The 13,974-nt window shown below is 39.0% G+C and overlaps 1 long non-coding RNA gene across 1 annotated transcript in view; it reads right to left on the reverse strand.

The window, feature by feature from the left end:
* Positions 1 to 4,297: 4,297 nt before the first annotated feature.
* Positions 4,298 to 13,974, reverse strand: part of LOC145531567 (uncharacterized) — a 112,397-nt gene continuing 102,720 nt past the window's right edge. Inside the window, exon 5 of the long non-coding RNA XR_014072537.1 lies at positions 4,298 to 5,860. This is a non-coding gene — a long non-coding RNA (uncharacterized LOC145531567). The remainder of the gene's footprint in view (positions 5,861 to 13,974) is intronic.

Consider the following 13,974-nt stretch of genomic DNA (forward strand, 5'->3'; position numbering starts at 1 on the left):
AGACTAAGACATAATTATTTTCATTGTCTCCTAATTTGAAGCTTGCCCCAAACCTCTTTCTTTCTCCACATCCCTGAACTTAGTGGAGAGAAGCAGCTAACGCAGTGCCTTCAGAGATAAAGTGTTGAGAGCAGGTCAGCAAAGGAGCCTGCCAGATTGGCAGACTGCAAGGGAGAGCTTGTTCTAGACACAGAGGCCTGAGGGAAGATGAGAGAGAAGAAATGGAACAAAGGAAGCAGTCAGGGACAAGCCCAGGCTCAGCCGAAGGAAGGAGCAGAGGAAAGGGAAAGGTATGTTGGCAGAGGCCCAGCGGTTCCTCATTCCATCCAAGGACACAGTGAACCACCTCACCACACTGACTCTGGGCTGAAGGGCTGTCTGTGTGCAGGGTTCCTCTCTACAGTGGAAGTTTCCTGTGATAAAGACACAGACCATTTTAACACATGTGGGCGCATGCTTCCCTTCATCCCTTCACAGCCTTGAGGGCATCTGGGGACGTTGCTTCCATTACAGACTTGAACAAATTTAGTCATGTCCAACACAGTTATTACTCAAGGGAAAAAATGTCTCCTAGCTGCCTGGGATGGAGTTTGCCCTTCAGTCCAAAGACGGCAAAAAAAAGCCCGAAGTTCCAGGAGTGGGGAGTCTGGGAGGGAACAAGGGAGCAGAGAAAAGGCTGCATTGCTAACTGTGCATAAAATTCCCACGATTCACCGCCAGAGCATTAGTTCTCCACGTGACCCCGAGTTGGGCAACAATTGCAGATCCAACCAGCATGATCTGCAGACACACTCCCATACTAACATGCTGGGGTGCCTTCTTGGGACCCCTCATTGTTTTGTTTTTCATCCCTTGTATTCGCGTTGTCCTCTTACACAAAGACTAGAAGCTGGAAAAGAGTTGAAACACACTCCAAAGCTACCCCACTCCCAGATCCTGGCCCTCACCCTAACCCAGCCTCCCCTAACCCCAGGGAGAGAGGATGCAATTTCCTGATGATCTAGGCAGAGGCAGGCAGTGGGTCTTACTTCCACATAGTCTCAGGAAACACATTAATAGTCACTTGGCTCTCACCATATCCCCTTGGAAATCCCCAGGTGTGCCTTTTGAACAACTAAAAATAAATAGAGGAAATAAAGGTGGTTTTCCTTTGAAATAGTCTAGGCATTATTCTGCTTTGTTCTCACAGGTAAGAACTATATCTCTGCCCGCAGACATGACACCACTCCTCCAAAACCCACCTGTGAATACAGTCATCTCATTGCCAAGCAGTGATCAGCTTCTGGTAAGTGTCTCCTCCAAGGGTCTCTGAGTCTGCAGTTGAATCATCAGTGATCAAATTTGTCTTCAATGCGGACAGTCATATGAAAGGATTTTAAGTCTTTCCCTCAGGATATTTTTATTCTTTTTTTTTTCTATAGAGGTTGTTCCTTTGTAAAAATAATTGGGCATATAGATGAAATCTACTACTGAGGCTATTGGGAAGATGTAGCAATATAATACCTTGGTGGAAATGAGTTATCTTATTCTGCTAAGTATATTTGACCCCTTTGTTATGGTAATACGAACCTGATAATTCTGTGTGAAACCATCCCAATCTTACTCTTCTTCCATGTGACTTGGAGAAGGCATATGACCTCAGTTCAGTTCAGTCACTCAGTCCTGTCCAACTCTTTGTGACCCCCATGGACTGCAGCATTCCAGGCTTCCCTGTCCATCACCAACTCCCAGAGCTTACTCAAACTCATGTCCATCGATTTGGTGATTAAATCCAACCATCTCATCCTCTGTTATTCCCTTCTCCTCCTGCCCTCAATCTTTCCCAGCATCAGGGTCTTTCAAATTAGTCAGTTCTTCACATCAGGTGGCTAAAGTATTGCAGTTTCAGCTTCAACATCAGTCCTTCCAATGAATATTTAGGACTGATTTCCTTTAGGATTGACTGATTGGATCTCCTTGCAGTCTAAGAGACTCTCAGGAGTCTTCTCTAACACCACCGTTGAAAAGCATCAATTCTTCAGTGCTCAGCTTTCTTTGTAGTCCAACTCTCACATTCATACATGACTACTGAAAAAACCATAGCTTTGACTAGACAGACCTTTGTTGGCAAAGTAATGTCTTTGCTTTTTAATAAGCTATCTAGGTTGGTCACAGCTTTTCTTCCAAGGAGCAAGCGTCTTTTAATTTCATGGCTGCAGTCACCATCTGCAGTGATTTTAGAGCCCAAGAAAATAAAGTATCTCACTGTTTCCATTGTCTCCCCATCTATTTGCCATGAAGTGATGGGACTGGATGCCATGATCCGAGACCTAGTTCTGACCAATCAGCATCTTCCACATGTAGCTACTATTACTGGTTCAGGGAAAGCATACGACTCAAATCACTGCACTCATAGTTACTTTTAGTATTTAAAAAAAAAAAAGGACTGATAAGCACTCTCTTTTCTACTGAGGTAACTGAGGTGATGAAATCTACATGTGGAGATGCTGGAAGCCAATTTGCTACTATGGAGGGAGAGTCTGTAGGAGAGTGGAACCAACACAGAAGAAACAGAAATAATGGTGGGAGACCTAACACCAATGGCATCATTGGGTGTTAGTCATGCCTGAAGCTGAACTACCTCTAATCTTTTCAGTTCTAAGCCAGTGCATCTTCTTTTTGGCTTCATTCTGAGAGGTTTTCATCCAATCTCTGTTAGGTTTTCTGTTATTGCCATCGAATATGTTGTGTATTAAAATCTTCATTTCTGCCTCAATGCTTCATCCCCATCTAAAACTTTCTCAGCAATGGTATCACTTTGCCACTTAGAGTTATGCCTGGAAAGCAGGTGATAGTAATGAAAATGGCCCACTAACCATGACATCTACTATGAATTTCAGCTTCTAATAAAGAGAGGAAGTTGGATCAAAATGAAAGCACACAATCATTTCCAATGTGAATAATTTTGGGGACAACCCCATTCCTCTTCTCTCTGGAGATAGACATGAAACTCTCCTCTTATTTGCTCTGATAGGTTAGCCAAAAATACAACAGAATGAAATGAGGAAGTCAAGACCACTGTAGAAAATACTACCGATAAGTAAGAGCAGAACAAGAAGATGAATATGCTATTAATTGGATCTTTGTAAACCATCACTTGAGTGTTGAGTAAGTGTTGGAGTTAAGTTTGATTAGCATGGGTAAAGAATTTCCATGTGGTAAAGTGAGACCAGAGTAGCCAAAAAGGAGTTGGAAGCCACACAGATCTGTTCTTGTCTTTCCAATGGGCGTGGAAAGAGTAGACAGAACTAAAAACATAATTGGAACTCTGGCCCAGTTCCTAGATATTAGCATAGTGGAGTGTGCTTTCCATACAGAAGGTGTCATCAAGTAACCAAAAGAAGAAATAGTTGGGGAACAGAAAGAGGGTGGGGGGAGGAGGAGTCCCTTTCACTCTAGTTCTTCTCCAATGTCAAGGAGACTGGCTGGGGATCAACAGAGCTCCTCTAAGAATGCCTGTATTTCTTGGTTTCTGGCCAGTTACTCAGAGCAGATGTGAGACATTTACTGTGATTAGGAAATGCTTTGCATGTGAGAATGTGAATGCAACAATCCTCAACTCAGCCAAGAAAACTTAATAAATGGTGAAATTTTACATCTTTAGGGAGGAGCAACAAATTTTTTAAAAAGTATTGGTTAAAATAAACACCAAATTCCCAAGGAGAGACTCCAAATTCTGATGATACGCAGTACTGATCATTTTATTACTGTGGAAAAATTTACTCAGAGAGTGCAGCCCACTTCATTCTTTTGTTCATGTTCTCATTCTCCCATTGTCAATGACACACAAGTACTCATCTGTTCCTATCTGAGCTTTCTTTTGTTATTGGATGAACCAGAAGTGGATGAATGAAATGTGTCCTTGTTGGCAGTTGGCAAATGAAGAAGTGATTTGATGTCATTAGAAAAATGACAGGACTCATTTTACAAATGAAACTGAGTTATCATTGGCCAAAATGTATAGCGTATTAGGGACTATACTTGCATCCTGGTTTCCGTTTATAGACAGCTGTCTGACATTCACTAAGTCACTTTACTTCTCCAGGTTTCAGTGTCCTTTTGTGTCAAAGGAGAGAGATGCACTACATCAGCATTTCCCAGGGTGTGTATTATAGAAACTAGTTCTGTAGGATGTTAATAAATTGTCAAAGCAAAGGTAAGAATTCACTGATCACACAAGACAAAGAAAGGCATTCAGGATGGAAGAAATCATGTGTATGAAAGTACAGAGATATGAAAAAGCTTTTCACTCATCTTCTCAACAAACATTTATTGAAAACATATTACGTGCCAGGTGTTGACTGTGCTCAAAGTTCGAGGTTCGGAGATAAGTAAGGATTATAATAAACTTGCTTTCAGAGAGCGTATATCTCTGTGGGGCTTATGATTTAAAAAGCAATGAAAATGAAATAAAGTATTCTGAATATTATGATAGAAAAAGAGAGGCTCCTACAGTATATGGGGATAAGGGAAGTAAGAGAGGGTTTTTTGGAAGAAGTTACATTTAAACCCACAACTGAAAGGTAAATAGACGTGATCCAGGCAGAATAGAATGAATATTTCAAGCAATAGTGTCCTTATGGGGTAACAGTTCAGTTCAGTCGCTCAGTCGTGTCCGACTCTTTGTGACCCCATGAATCGCAGCACTCCAGGCCTCCCTGTCCATCACCAACTCCCAGAGTTTACCCAAATCCATGTACATCGAGTCGGTGATGCCATCCAACCATATCATCCTCTGTTGTCCCCTTCTCCTCCTGCCCCCAATCCTTCCCAGCATCAGGGTCTTTTCCCATGAGTCAACTCTTCGCATGAGGTGGCCAAAGTATTGGAGTTTCAGCTTCAACATCTGTCTTTCCAATGAACACCCAGGACTGATTTCCTTTAGGATGGACTGGTTCGATCTTGTTGTAGTCCAAGAGACTCTCATGAGTCTTCTCCAACACCACAGTTCAAAAGCATCAATTCTTCGGCGCTCAGCTTTCTTCACCATCCAACTCTCACATCCATACATGACCACTGGAAAAACCATAGCCTTGACTAGATGGACCTTTGTTGGCAGAGTAATGTCTCTGCTTTTAAATGTGTTATCTAGGTTGGCCATAACGTTCCTTCCAAGGAATAAGCGTCTTTTAATTTCATGGCTGCAGTCACCATCAGCAGTGATTTTGGAGCCCCCCAAAATAAAGTCTGACACTGTTTCCACTCTTTCCCCATCTTTTTGTCATGAAGTGATGGGACCAGATGCCATGATCTTAGTTTTCTGAACGTTGAGGTTTAAGCCAACTTTTTCACTCTCCTCTTTCACTTTCATCAAGAGGCTCTTTAGTTCTTCTTCACTTTCTGCCATAAGGGTGGTGTCATCTGCATATCTGAGGTTATTGATATTTCTCTCAGCAATCTTGATTCCAGCTTGTGTTTCTTCCAGCCCAGCGTTTCTCATGATGTACTCTGCATATAAGTTAAATAAGCAGGGTGACAATATACAGCCTTGATGTACTCCTTTTCCTGTGGGGTAACAGCATAGAGTTAAATAAGAAAATGGTGAGTCTTAAGAACTTGAACTTGAAATCCAATATGGCAGAATTTGACGTGAGAGCAAATGAGCTTGAAGGAGTAAATGGAGACGATCATGTTGTATCTTAGAAACAATGCCTGGTGGTCTGAATTTCATCATGTAGAAGATAGGGAATATTAAAGACTTGAAGCACTTGAGCAGGAAGATCATATTTCTGTTTTGAAATGGTGGAAGTGGTAGTAATAAGATTTAATTGGAGAAGACCCAGATGAGAAAAAATTATAGTAACCAAGAGATTCTTGCCTCCTAGAAATGGAGATAGAGAAAAGAGAAAAATGTGAAAGTCATTTAAAAAGTAGAATTGGAAGGTCTGTGCCTGATTAGGTGTGGGTAGTGAACAAGAGGAAAGGATCTTGGCTGACACCAGTGTTCTCCGTGCAGGTCAAAAGGTGGATACTGGTTCCCAACACAGAATAGAGATTCCAGGACAAAGAGGAGAAGACTGAGGAGGTTGAGAAAAAAAAGTGGAGTTCTGTTTTGGGTGTATCCATCCTTTTATACCATTGGACATTTGGACATTTGAATAGAAACATTTGGATATACCAATCTAGAACATGAGAAATGAGCTGAAGTCTGAATATGAGTTTGAATGTCTTTAATTCATGGATGACTATCAAACCTTGGAGTGACTCAGTTCAGTTCAGTTCAGTCACTCAGTTATGTCTGACTCTGCGACCCCATGGACTGCAGCACGCCAGGCCTCCCTGTCCATCACCAACTCCTAGAGTTTACTCAAACTCATGTCCATTGAGTCAGTGATGCCATCCAACCATCTCATCCTCTGTCATCCCCTTTGCCTCCCATCTTCAATTTTCCCAGCATCAGGATCTTTCAAATGAGTCAGTTCTTCACATCAGGTGGCCAAAATATTGCAGTTTGAGCTTCAACATCAGTCCTTCCAATGAATATTCAGGACTGATTTCCTTTAGGATACACTGGTTGGATCTCCTTGCAGTCCAAGGGACTCTCAAGAGTCTTCTCCAACACCACACTTCAAAAGCATCAATTCTTCGGCACTCAGCTGTCTTTATAGTCCAACTTTCACATACATACATAAATACTGGAAAAACCATAGCCTTGACTAAACGGACCTTTGTTGGCAAAGTAACGTCTGTGCTTTTTAATATGCTGTCTAGGTTGCTTCCATGTCCTGGCTATTGTAAACAGTGCTGCGATGAACATTGGGGTACACACGTCTCTTTCAATTCTGGTTTCCTCCGTGTGTATGACCAGCAGTGGGATTGCTGGGTCATATGGCAGTTCTATTCCCAGTTTTTTAAGCAACCTAGATGTCCATCAGCAGACGAATGGATAAGGAAGCTGTGGTACATATACACAATGGAATATTACTCAGCCATTAAAAAAATACATTTGAATCGGTTCTACTGAGATGGATGAAACTGGAGCCCATTATACAGAGTGAAGTAAGCCAGAAAGAAAAACAACAATACAGTATAGTAATGCATATATATATGGAATTTGAAAGATGGTAACGATAACCCTATATGAGAGACAGAATAAGAGACACAGATGCATAGAACAGTCTTATGGACTCTGAGGGAGAAGGTGAGGATGGGACATTCTGGGAGAATAGCACTGAAACATGTATATTATCATATGTGAAACAGAACATCATTCCATGTTCGATGCATGAGACAAATGCTCAGGACTGGGGCAATGGGATGACCCAGAGGGATGGGATGGGGAGGGAGGTGGGAGGGGGGTCCAGGAAGGGGAACACATGTAAACCCATGGCTGATTCATGTCAATGTATGGCAAAAACTACTACAATATTGTAAAGTAATTAGCTCCCAACTAAAATAAAAAAAAAAAAATATGGTGTCTAGATTTGTCACAGCTTTTCTTCCAAGGAGTAAGCATCTTTTAATTTCATGGCTGCAATCACCATCTTCAGTCATTTTGGAGCCCCCGGAAATAAAGTCTGTCACTGTTTCCACTGTTTCCCCATCTATTTGTCATGAAGTGATGGGACCAGATGCCATGATCTTAGTTTTCTGAATGTTGAGCTTTAAGCCAACTTTTTCACTCTCCTCTTTCACTTTCATCAAGAGGCTCTTTAGTTCTTCTTCACTTTCTGCCATAAGGGTGGTGTCATCTGCATATCTAAGGTTATTGATATTTCTCTCGGCAATCTTGATTCAAGAGTGACTGAGATTGGAGTGACTGAGATCACCCAAATGTGTGAGGAGTAAAATAGGAAGAAAGATAAGGCTAAAACCAACATTGAGGGAGGAAGTAGATGAAGCTATATTTGCAAAGAGGACAGAGAAGGAAATGGAGAGTAGAGTTAGTTTTAAATTATTAGTGATAGTATACAAATGTTCAAATAAAAAAGATCGTATTTTGTTGATGTCTACTTATGATTTCCATGCAAATGTTGTCCTTTTAGGAAAATGATGTAAATTTTAACTCTGGAATGAAGTGTTTGTAATTTTTTTTAGGATTTTTCTGACATAAAGAAGGTAGAATTTTAAAACTTTTAAAACTACTTGTTTCTAAATCTTGAATGCATTGATAGAATCACACTCATAATTATACCACCTGTATTACCCAAGTAGATACAATATATAGATTTTTCTATTAAACCTCTATGGCCTGTTCTGCAGAGATGTCTTTCAACTGAAAAAACTCAATCCCATATACCCTCCATGAAAATAAACTCATCACTTTATAACATCTCCCAGCTTCCTCCCTACTTGGCTATATGAATAGCAACTGGAAGCTGATTAAACAACTAAGTAAAGAAATCATAGTTAATCCAGAGACTAAACCAATACATCCAGAAATCAAAACAAGCACATGTAAAAACAAAAACAAATAAACAAAAAACTAAGATTTATTTTTTTCCCTAAGTGTTGAATATACTCCGTTTCACTGGGCTTAAAGCAATGAGTTTCCAAATTTTACAACCCACTCTACCCCTAGCCTGTCTGATTTTCTGACTAAGCTACAGTCTTCTGGAGTTGATTTCATCAGTGATTGGTGAAGCATGACTCTGTTTTTTTATAAGCTTTCTTCTTAAAACAACATTTTGATGAGCTAAGCATAAATTAATCAGAAACATATGGATTAAATTGACTCCAAAATATAGATGGGTTTAAAAAATAAAAAAAGGACTTGGGGCAAAAACACACATAGGGCTTTATAAGCCAAATATGTTACAAAATCATGACAAGAGGATTCTAAATATGATTCCCCTTATCTTTGTCATGGTCAGTAAACTCTTCACCATCTTCTCTCAGAAAAAGGAAGTTAAAAAACAGATGAACTCCGTGATTTTGCTCTGCCTGACGGCCCACTTTCTAAGGCCAGACACTAAAATAGAGAAGACTGTGAGTGAAAGAATAGGTGCACTGAATTAAGATTTCAGTTTTAAATTTAGCTCCAAGCAAAAATGGATTAAGTAGTTTTGATCCATCTCTACATCCTTGAAAACAATGGAAAGAACTAGTTTTGAATCTATTTAAAGGCATTGGAGAGTTATTGAGGCAGTGAAGATTTGAATGGTACATAATCCATAAAACAAAGGGAAGTCCAGAGACATGATCCAGGCATTTGGTTTCCACTTTCCTCCTCAAAGTTTTTGCTCATTTTGAAAATGGATGAAGAGAAGCCAAAAAGCTGATCAGAGATTTTGCTAGATTTTTATTGTTAGGAGAGACAAAAATGGGACTATACTGTATACCAGTGTATACCAAGAAGATACTTGGTAAAAACTTTGTCTTTTGGCTGGTAACTGGAAGACCACACCTAAGAAAGAAAGTTGAACTGGAAGTAGCCCAGACCTCATAGAGACTGAACGTAGGTTCAAACCATCTCAAATCCCAATTGGACTAACATGACATAGGATTGTTAGTGATTAATTTAGCTCTCTTTCTCCTCATCTCCACAAAAGAGGAGAAGGGGATGATGAAGGATAAGATGGTTGGATGGCATCATAGGCTGCTAAATGGACATGAGTTTTAGCAAATTCCAGGAGATAATGATGATAAGGAAGCCTGGTGTGCTGCAGTCCATGGGTTGCAAACAGTCGGACACAACTGAGCGACTGAACAACAATTTAGCTCTCTACCAGAAACAAAGAGAAATCCTCTATGGAGAAATAGAAAAATCAGCCAGAGCTCTAAAACACCTCTAAAAATAATTGAATACAGTATCTTGTATCTATCTAGCTGTCTATCTATCTATAAAACCTAAACAAAATGCGATCCCATGGACTGTAGCCTGCCAGGCTCCTCTATCCATGGAATTCTCCAGACAAGAGTACTGGAGTGGGTTGCCATTTCCTTCTCCATATTAAAGGTAAGATAGCTGAAAAAAGACCCCCAAAATTAAAGGAAAATAGAAACAGACCCACAGGATATTTTGAATCTGAAAATATCAGACATGAAATTAATTATTAGTGAAATACTGAAGAAAAAATTTTGAAGGACAGGAAGAAAATTTTTGGAATAGAATAACAATTTGTTTTTAAAATGAAAACTATAGAACTTAAAAATGCAATAACATATTAAGAAAATAATGAATGATTGTGGCAACATTAAGAGTTGAAGAGAGAATTAATGAAACTAAACATGTATCAGGAAGAAATATACACACTGACACTTGAAAGGAAAAATTAATGAAAAGTACAGGGAAAAAAGTGAAAACTATATGAGAGTTATTAAAAGGTTCTAAAATAAAAGTGTTTGGAATTCCCCCCCACACACACCCACCACCACCAAAAAACGTGATAGAACAATATTTGAAAGATAATAACTAGGAGTTTTCTAAAGTGACAAAAGACATCAAGGCACAAATTCAATAGGAACAAAATATTAGTAAATAAATTCAGAGACCCATAAAAAAAGACAATTCATCAATACTAAAATGTAAAGTTCACTTAACATTTAAAAATATATATATATATATATATATATAAAATTTACCACATTAACGGAATAAATGGGAAAGTAATATAACAGTTCAATAGATGTACAAATAATATTTGATGTAAGTGGCAGAAGTTTATAATAAAAAAGTTTTAGTTGACAAGCAGACCAAACAATTAGAAAATAGAGAGAAGACACACACAACATGATCAATATGACTGACCTCATCCTGTTAGCACACAGCATTCCCAAACTGCAGAAATTAAAGCTTTCTCAAATGTTTGCGGATGTTTCCAGAATGATATATGTTGGAATATATAGAAAATCTCACCAAATTTCAAAGAACTGAAATAATATGAAGGATATACTCTAATCACAGTGGAATTTAGCTAGAGATCATAAGAAGAAGTTAACTGGGAAATCTCTATTTTGAAATTAAGCATTACATCTCTAAGTAAACAGATGAGTCAAAAAGAAACAATGAAAATTAGAAAATACTTTGAACAGAATTAAAATGAAAATATTATATATCAAAACTTATAAGCTGTAACTAAAATTGTGTTTAAAGGGAAATTTATAGCCTTAAGTGTACATATTAGAGAAGAAGAATGATTAGAAGTCAATAATCTCGAAGTATCCATATCAAGAATTTAGAAAAAGAACAGCATAGTGTATATAAAGAAAATAGAAAAAAGAAATACTAAGCATAAAAAAATGAATTAAACAGTGGAAATACAAAGCTAAATGCTGCTGCTGCTGCTGCTAAGTCGCTTCAGTCGTGTCCGACTCTGTGCGACCCCATAGACGGCAGCCCACCAGGCTCCGCCGTCCCCGGGATTCTCCAGGCAAGAATATTGGAGTGGGTTGCCATTTCCTTCTCCAACAAAGCTAAATGGTGACTCTTTAAAGTATCCCCCTGGAGAAACTGATGGGGGGAAATAGAGAGAGAAAGGGGAAAAAAGAACCAGAAAGGGACAGAGGAAAGGAAGAGAGAAAAGGCAAATAATCAAATTAATAACAAATAAAGTCAGTAATATAAAGGAAACTTCACTAAAGATTCTAAGATATTAATAAATGATAAGGATATAAATAATTTCATGCTAGTAAATTTTAAAATTGACAGGAAGTCAATATATAAGCAGAGGTACACAACATTAAAATGAATGAATGAAAAAATAGAAAATATGTTTATGAATGAATTATTTAGTTTTATAAGAATTTTGACCTAGCTTTCCATAAAGCCTGGAGTTCCTGGTCTCCTGATCACCTACCAAGAGGATCCAAAAACCTTCTACAGACAGCAAACTCTCACTCCCATTCCACCTAAATCTAACTTCTTGCTGTTTTCCTCAAAACTGCCTCTTCTTGGGGCTTCCCTGGTGGCTCAGTGGTAAAGAATATGCCTGCCAATGCAGGAGACATGGGTTCAATCCCTGATCTGAGAAAATGTCACATGCTGCAGAGCAACTAAGCCCACGCACCACAACTATTGATCCTGTGCACTAAAGCCCACAAGTTGCAACTACTGAGCCCATGTGTCACAACTACTGAAGCCCTAGAACCCAGCCTATGCTCTGCAACAAAAGAAGCCACTGCAATGAAAAGCTCACGCACCAGAACTGGAGAGTAGGCCCCTCTTGCTGCAACTAGAGAAAAGCCTGCGCAGCAACAAAGACCCAGCGCAGCCCAAAATAAATTAAAGAAAGTAACAATTTAAAAATGTTTTTTAATTGCCTCTTCTTTAATCATAGGTGAAAAGACTTTGAGACCATGGCTCTTAAGATTCATGAAAAGAATTGAATGCTAGATTCATTAGCAAATGTCAATACTGGGTTTCTAGAACATTTCAGGGGACCACACTTGATTTTCCAGATATGGGATGGACCTATGTATGCCAAGAATTCTCTCTCTGAATACAATAATGAAGTCATCAGAATGGCTTTCACAGATAACCTCAGAGGTTAACTGTTATCTAGAAACCAAAAGAAAGTAAGTAATATCTAAACTCCATGACTCCCAGAATTCCAGTCAATTTTGAGCTATATTTATATATCTAACATCTGCAAAGTACCTGGCACACAATAGGCCCTCATTAATTTCCTGTTGATTGAATATCATACACCAGTCTAAGTTTGGAATGTAAACTAAGAAGTCTTGAAGTCAGCCGATATGTACTCAAAAGCTGTATATCCAAAATCAAGTGATGCTTCAACTTACACTATCATAACACTGATACTAAGTTTTGAACAAAATACAGCTAGTCATATTTTCACTGCCAAAGGTAATAAGTCTGTTGTCCTATAAAGGACTAATTTGTCTTCAGTTCATGTTCTGCCAGTTCAGGAGATTCAGTTTAGTATAGTTTCATTTAAACTACTGAATACTCAATTGAGTTCAGAATTCCTTCAAATCCCACTTTTTCCAGACCCCAGAATACATTTCAGACTCAAGACTGGCTGCCATTGTTTCTTCCTCCACTCAGAGTAATGAGCCAATCCTTTCCATGGTAACCAAGAAAAGGAATGGAAAGGAGTATAATAGTCCGTACAAGTTAGCACAGTTAGATAGATATGTAGACATGAATAAAATTGGCAGGAGGATGATTAGTATAAATTTCAAAACCACAACTTTTTGAAGAATTGCACAACTTTATTACAGCCTCACCACTTGTGAACTATGTAGTCACTGCTGGTCTGTGGCAGGGAATAAGCTTCATCGCACCCAAACACCATCAGAGGTTCTATATTTACCTTACATCTGCCAACAACCCATGTTCTCGCGTTTTCTGTATAAAAGAGCTCCATGTGGGCCAGATTTAATTTGATGCAGAAATACTATATGTCACTTCCAATAAAAGCAAAGAGGAAAGAGAGATTCACACACTAACTTATCAAGGGTGGCAGCTCATGCTGTTGTTTGGAATAGTTTGGAGGTATTGTTTTGTTTACTGAGCCATCAAGTTCAAAGAAAGGTGCACAATCCCAATTAGAATGGCCTCCCCAGATCTGTTTTCAAAATAGAAAACATATGCCCCTGTGGGGTGAGCTCTTCATTCCCAGCTCCAAGTGAGCTTGAAAACAGTTTGACTCTGGGGAAGGGGAATGTTGTGTAGTGTCTTTCCTTACATGGTACTGTTCTGAGGTAAGACCAGGGCAAACTTATCACGGCCAAGATAAAATGCACAGCAACTCTGACCAAAGGCTTTTACTTAATACACAAACCAAGGGGAGGCTTGGGCACTATTATATTCAGTCCCTGAAAGATTCCTCCACGTGCTGGTACTGATACCTAAAGTGATCACCTGATTAGACCTAAACCCACAGAGCAAATCTCTGGCCAAGTTACAGCCCCAGTACTGGTCTCGTGATAATTTTTTTGAATAACCAGCACTTTATTGTGACTTTTTAAAATGTCTTACACTTTCTGGCTTGATGTGATTTTATTTTTTTAATTAATTTATTTAAATTG

Source organism: Giraffa tippelskirchi, chromosome 13 (assembly GCF_054371585.1).
Source record: "Giraffa tippelskirchi isolate mGirTip1 chromosome 13, T2T-mGirTip1v1.2.pri, whole genome shotgun sequence".
In the NCBI taxonomy this organism is placed as follows: Eukaryota; Metazoa; Chordata; class Mammalia; order Artiodactyla; family Giraffidae; genus Giraffa; species Giraffa tippelskirchi.